This window comes from Somniosus microcephalus, chromosome 10 (assembly GCF_052327205.1).
Source record: "Somniosus microcephalus isolate GS21.2 chromosome 10, FLI_Smic_1.0, whole genome shotgun sequence".
Taxonomy (NCBI): Eukaryota; Metazoa; Chordata; class Chondrichthyes; order Squaliformes; family Somniosidae; genus Somniosus; species Somniosus microcephalus.
The window spans coordinates 191,621,600-191,628,680 of record NC_140996.1 but is presented as its reverse complement, the minus strand read 5'-3'; the positions used below and the strand labels follow the sequence as shown (position 1 = coordinate 191,628,680).

Below are 7,081 nucleotides of genomic sequence, written 5' to 3'. Positions count from 1 at the left end.
AGCTGTGAACAGTAAACTCAGGCCGATTCCCAGCAGGTGTCACTGTATAGCCTCACATTGTCTACCTTGGTTTATTTTCTGTTTTTATTTCAGATTTCCAGCATCTGCAGTATTTTCTTTTTGTATTTGTTCTACTTGGTTTATGCTAGGTCTGGTATCACATTCAAGACACACACAAAAAAATAAGTAGCAGCTCCATATATTTAACTCGGTTTCCAATCCTGCCGAGACCGCGCTGCGCTCCGCCTCCTCACCGCGGGCGACAAACGGAAAATCTCCTCCAAAATCATCCGCACGCTTGGGGGGGGGTCACGTGAGGCGGCCGCGGCGCCCGGATGTGAACGTTCCTCTCCGCCCATGTGACCGAGTGTCGCAGTTCACGGGGTCAGACGGCGTGGCGCAGAAGTCGCCAATGATCTGCCTGGGGTTTGACCTCCCGGGGGGGGCGGAGTGACCCTGTCAAATAAGGACAACCTTCCTCCCCTAAATAATTAAACCAATTATTTAACACGGCTCAGCTGCGGGTGGGAGATAGTCGTTGTATTTCTTTTTCCAAACTATTTGGACCCAGCCGCTCGTCCAGTGGGAGCGGATTTTTCAACTGGCCGGTAAGTAAGTACGGGGTAGAATTTATTGCGCGTATCTTTGGGGGTGGTGGCTGTTCTGATGGATAGAAATATATCCTGAGTTGGCTACCAGCTTGTTGCTGATCTAAACCTCAACCCCATTTACCCACCTTTGCTCCGTATCCATTGATGCCCTTGCATAATAATAACTATCGATTTTGGTCTTGAAAGTTCTAATTGACCCAACCGCCACAGCCCTCTGGGGAGAGTTCCAGATTTCCACTACCCTCTGTGGAAAAGGCGCATCCTGATTTCACTCCCGAATGGCCTAGTTCTAAATTTAACATTATGCCCTCCCCCAGCTTCTGGTTTTCCTCACCCAGAGGAAATAGTTTCTCTGTGTCTACCCTATTGAATCCCTTTATAATTTTAAACACCTTGATTGGATCACCGCTCAACCATCTAAACTCCAGGGAATTCAAGAAGGTTATGCAACCTGTTTGCAAAATTTAACCCTTTATGCCCTAGTATCATTTTGGTGAATTTGTGTTGTACCCTCTCCAAAGCAAATAAGTATGCTTCATGGGTAACTATGGTCTGGAGATTGCTTTAGGGAGTCGGGATGAATTTCCCATATTTTTTCTGAAGTTGTCCCAGGTTTTTTTTGTATTAATCTAACCTGAATCCTTTCAAGAATTTAGCATTACTAGCAAGCTAACTAACAGAAAACAGAGTTGGGATAAATGTGTCATTTTCCGGTTGGCAATCAGTAACTAGTGGGGTGCCACAGGAATCAGTGCTGGGGCCTCAACTATTTACAATCTATATTAATGACTTGGATGAAGGGACTGAGTTTACTGAGCCAAATTTGCTGATGATACAAAGATAGGTGGGTTAGCAAGTTGTGAGGAGGACACAGGAGAGTCTGCAAAAGGATATAGATAGAGTATAATGTTGGAAAATGTGAGGTTATCCACTTTGGAAGGAAGAATGAAAAAGCAAATTATTATTTAAATGGAGTGAGACTACAAAATGCTGCGGTACAAAGGGATCTGGGGGTCCTGGTACATGAAACACACAAAAGTTAGCATGCAGGTACAGCAAGTAATTAGGAAGGCTAATGGAATGTTGGCCTTTATTGCAAGGGGTATGGAGTATAAAATTAGGGAAGTTTTGATGCAACTTTACAGTGCGCTGGTGAGACTGCACCTGGAGTACTGTATACAGTTGTGGTCTCCATATTTTAAGGAAGGATATACTTGCATTGGAGGCAGTGCAGAGAAGGTTCATTAGGTTGATTCCTGGGATGAAGGGATTGATTTATGATGAAAGGTTGAGCAGGTTGGGCCTATACTCATTGGAGTTTAGAAGAATGAGAGGTGATTTTATTGAAACATACAAGATTTGAGGGGGATTGTCAGGGTGGATGCTGAAAGTATGTTTCCCCTGGTTGGAGTGTCTAGAATTAGGGGGCATAGTTTCAGAATAAGTGGTCACCCATTTAAGACTGATGAGGAGGAATTTCTTCAGAGGTTTGTGAATCTTTGGAATTCTCTACCCCAGAAAGCTGTGGAGGCGGAGCCATTGAATATATTCAAGGCGGAGATTGACAGACATTTGAACTACAAGGGAGTCGAGAGGCATGAGGAGAGAGTGGGAAAGTGGAGTTGAGGCCAAGATTGGATCAGCCATGATCTTATTGACTGGCAGAGCAGGCTCGAGGGGCCGATTGGCCTACTCCTGCTCCTATTTCTTATGTGGTGGACAAGCTTTCTGTATCCACAACAAGAACAACATTGTGTATTTATATAGTGCCTTTAATGTTGTAAAACGTCCCAAGGTACTTCACAGGAGCAGTATCACGATACCGAGCCACATAGGAGCTATTCGGCAGATGACCAAAAGCTTGGCCAAAGGGGCAGGTTTTAAGGAGCGTCTTACAGGAGGAAAGAGAGGCAGAGATTTAGGGAGGGAATTCCAGAGCTTAGGGCCTTGGCAGCTGAAGGCATGGCTGCCCATGGTGGACAGATGCTCGAGGCCAGAATTAATAATAATCAACTTTATTGTCATTGTTAATGCACAAGTGCAGTACAACGAAATTGGAGGAGACCAGATATCTCGAAGGGTTGTAGGGCTGGAGGAGATGAGAAATAGGGAGGGGCGAGGCCATGGAGGGATTTGAAAACAAGGATGAGAATTTTAAAACTGAGGCGTTGCCGGATTGGGAGCCATTGTAGGTCAGCAAGCACAGGGGTAATGGAGAGGTACCACCAATGCTGCCTCTGCAAGATCCTGCAAATCCATTGGCAGGATAGGTGCACCAATGTCTGTGTTCTCGCTCAGACCAACATCCCCAGCATCGAAGCTTTGACCACGCTCGATCAGCTCTGATGGACGGGCCACATCGTCCACATGCCCGATTCGAGACTTCCAAAACAAGCACTCTACTCAGAGCTTCGACACGGCAAGAGAGCCTCAGGTAGGCAGAGGAAATGCTTCAAGGACACCCTCAAAGCCGCCTTGGAAAAAGTGCAACATCCCCACCGACACCTGGGAATCTCTGGCCCAAGACCGCACAAAGTGGAAGAGAAGCATCCAGGAAGGCGCCAAACACCTTGAGTCTCTTTGCCGGGAGGAAGCGGAAGCCAAGCACCCCACCCACCCGCCCCTTCAAACTCCGTCTGCCCCACCTGTGACAGAGACTGTAGGTCCTGCATTGGACTCATCAGTCACCTGAGAACTCATTTTTTAGTGTGGAAGCAAGTCATTCTCAGTTCTGAGGGACTACCTAAGAAGAATGGGTGAACAGGAATTGGGGAGAGTTAGCATATGGGTTGTGAGTTTTGGATGACCTCAAGTTTAGAGGGTAGAAAGTGGGAGGCTGGCCAGGAGTGTATTGGAATAGTCCAGTATAGAGGTAACAAAGGCATGGATGAGGGTTTCAGCAGCAGATGAGCTGAGGCAGGGGTGGAGTCGGGCAATGTTTAGAGGTGGAAATAGATGGTCTTAGTGATGGCGCGGATATGTGTTTAGAAGCTCATCGAGGGGTCAAATATGACACCAAGGTTGCGAACTGTCTGGTTCAGTCTCAGACAGTTGCCAGGGAGAGGGATGAAGTTTGTGGCAGGGACCGAAGACTGGCTTTGGTCTTCCCAATATTTAGTTGGAGGAAATTTCTGCTCATCCAGTACTGGGTGTCGGATAAGCAGAGTGACAACTTACAGACAGGTGGAGGGCTCGAGAGACTTGTGTATTTAACACCTTTTAGTGTAAAAGGTGCATCAGAGTTGTTGGGTGAAAAGTGGATGAAGGAAATATTGGCAGAGGCGACGAAGTGGCGTTTAAGGAGGGTCTTAAAGGCGGTGAAGGATTTGGGGAAGGAATTCCAGAGAGTAGGGTATTGGCAACTGAAGTCACATTCACCAATGGTGGAGCAAAGGGGGGTGCACAAGAAGCTGGTGTCAGGAGGAGCTTGGAGATAGAGAAAGAACAAACTTGGCTTTCATGATCTCCTCTTCACAGCTGGCCAGGAGAGTAGAGGGATAGTCAAATCTGGAGGTGACAAAGGTATGGATTTCAGTGGTGGATGGATTGAGATGGTGGGCGATGTTATGGAGGTGGAATCGGTAGTTTTGTGAGGAAGATGTGGGGCAAATGCTCAGCTCAGGGTTGATTTAGGATACCAAGGTTAGGGTGTGCATTAATTGATCTGATGTGACTTATTTTTTGCCCTCCCTTTTGTAATTTAAATTATACAGTGGATACACGGTATTACTTTGCATTCAGAGTATTCCCATGGCCTTTCCTTGGTTTAATGACAAAGCTACAAAGCATTTTAAGAATTGTGCTTTTCTATGCAGTAATGGTTTAATACAGTAAATTGCTTTCTTATATGCTTTCATTTCTATGATTCTCTTGAATTTTATTGTGAATCATACAGAAGAGTATATTTAATAAAAAATCACCAGGAGCATGATTGATTTCTAAATTATGAAATGGAAGTGAATTTGTACTAGCCTAGACTACATGGGTTTCCATGAGAATAAAAGTGAGTGACACATTTGAAGACACACCTCCCTTCCTGATGGGAGATCTTTGTTGGCAGGTTTTTATGTGGTCTATTCTGAAAGTAGCCCAGTCCACTGGTTCTCGTGTGTTTTTGTGTTGGGGACTCCCTGCCAACATTGACATGCTCCCAGGGCCCATATTTTACATTTCAAAGACTTTTTCTGCAATCACAGCATTGGGTAGTTGATAATGTTTTTTAGTATGGAGTGAGCTGTGGAACAAGACCAAATGTCATTTAAACTCAATCAATTGGCATTGAGTTGCCAATAGCACTGTAAGGAAGTCCATAAGGGTGGTTGGTGTTAGAAACTGAACATTTAAATTGGTCTGTTAAAGGTACTTCTGAAGTTTAGTTTGAGAGCGGATGAACCTTTATTTTGCTACCTAAATTGTTAATTCAAGTGCTTAATGATGTGAAGTGTTTCAATCTGCACACATACTGAAATTCATTTTAGGACTATCCAAGATAATTGGCCTATTGAGGATATTGGTGTGAAAATTAATGCTCACAGGTAATTCAAACATTAAAAAAAACGATTTGAGTAATATTGGCCTCCTGATTGGAACCTTTATCTCATGGTATTTCTGAGGCTATGGTTTTGAAACCAATGAACAGTACAATCTTGTGGGGAGCTGAGATTAAGCCACAAAATATGTTTCCACAACTGCTAAGAAGTTGACAACCTAGGTTGGAAACCCAGTCAGCTTGTAATTTTAAAAAAAAGAAAACTCCACTGAAATTGAAGGGTCTTGAGGGCATATTCCTTTTAAATAGTCTAGTGCTGAGTAGAGCTAAGCTGCTTTTGTAGTTTCAGGGACAATGTGTCGCATGGAGAACTAATATAGTCATTGTGAACAGTGGCTTTTCACAGTGGTTTAATCTCTAATCACATGATGTTTTGTTCACAGGACATCACAATCAACTATTGTGCTCTTAACTTTTTGCAATTATTCCTTGTCGCACTTTTCTTTTAGCAGCCTAGTTATAATAGTACCATGAGGTCCCCCTACCCCCCAAATATTGTTAAATAACATGCTGTATTAAAGAGGAAATATCACCAGCACTGGTTCATTTTTTTAAGTGACTTTTTTTTGTCTTTTTTTAAAAGGACATTGATGGCGAAGCTCCTTTTTTTAAAGGATGGAATCCATGCTCTAGGGGTTTTGTTCATTTGTTTTTGTTGTGTTATGCTTCATGACCTAATCAGATCTTGTGGATTGCATTACCAGTCCAGATTTTTGTATTGGCCATTTTGATCAATTTGGAAGTAGGACTTGTGAAAGTGATGTTTGTGGCTTGATTTTTGCAACTCTAGAAGTTATCTAGCTCTTGTGTTTGTAAGTAGCTTACCTTCACCCAGGTTAAGTCAACAGATGAAACAGTCACAGCCTAAATGTTTTTGCTATGTGTGTGGATGTCAAGTTATTAAAATAAAACTTGTCAACTCCTTTTCAAGTGAAATAACTTGGAACTCTGTCCATGTACCCCATCCTGCGATGTGCCTCATTTTAAACCAAAAGGAAAAATCTTAACACATTCTTGTTTATGCCTCCTATATGTTGGTATTGAGCACAGAAGTGACTGCCAGACTAAACCATGGGTGCTTGTTTATCATTTGCTTAATTACTCTGGAGGGGATGAAAGAAATTTCATGGTATGGCTGAAAATATGGTATTGCATGGATACAAAATTTCTTCTGTCCTCAACTTTTACAGTGGGCAGTCTCTGGGTCTTGTGCTCAGGTTAATGCCCATCTGCCCAATATCTAATCTTGCAATAAATAGTATAACTTGGGTGCATAACAGTAGCAATGTGACCTGAACTGGGTATCGTGTCTTTAACGTGGACTTCTCTAATCTTTTAACAAGGGGACTGAAAACACTAGAGATGAAGCCAGATATAAACTGTTAAGCTACCTTTATTTTTACAGATATCAGGTGGTAGTTGTAATCAAAACTCCTTGAATAAACATCAATAACAACAACTTGCATTTATGTAGCGCCTTTAATGTAGTAAAACATCCCAAGGTGTGTCACAGAAGTGTTGTCTGAACCACATAAGGAAATATTAGGACAGGTGACTAAAAACTTGGTCAAAGAGGTAGGTTTTAAGGACGGTAGAGAGACTTAAGGAGGGAATTCTAGAGCCCAGGGCCCAGACAGCTGAAGGCATAGCTGCCAATGAGAGTGCGATTTAAAATTGGAGATGTGCAAGTAGCCAGAATTGGAGAAGCATAGAGATTTCAGTGGGTTGTAGGGCTGGAGGAGGTTAGAGATAGGAAGGGGCGAGGCCATGGAGGGATTTGAAAACAAAGATGAGAATTTTAAAGCTGAAGTGTTGCCGGACCGGGAGCCATTGTAGGTCGGAGAGTTAGGAAACTGGTTGCAGAGTTTTGGATGAGTTCAGGTTTATGGAGGGTGGAAGATAGGGTGCCCAGGAAAGCGCA

At 43.4% G+C, this 7,081-nt stretch overlaps 1 protein-coding gene across 6 annotated transcripts in view; it reads left to right on the top strand.

Annotated features, from left to right (window-relative positions):
• The first annotated feature begins 377 nt into the window (after positions 1-377).
• The window catches only part of sparta (spartin a), a 60,901-nt gene continuing 54,197 nt past the window's right edge, over positions 378-7,081 (top strand). For 2 of the 6 annotated variants that reach the window (XM_085999359.1, XM_085999362.1), the window contains exon 1: positions 382-608. The gene's annotated coding sequence lies outside the window, so the exon portion shown is untranslated. Of the gene's footprint in view, positions 613-7,081 lie in introns of all 6 variants that reach the window. The other 4 variants (XM_085999361.1, XM_085999357.1, XM_085999358.1 and 1 more) reach the window with 4 other exon arrangements.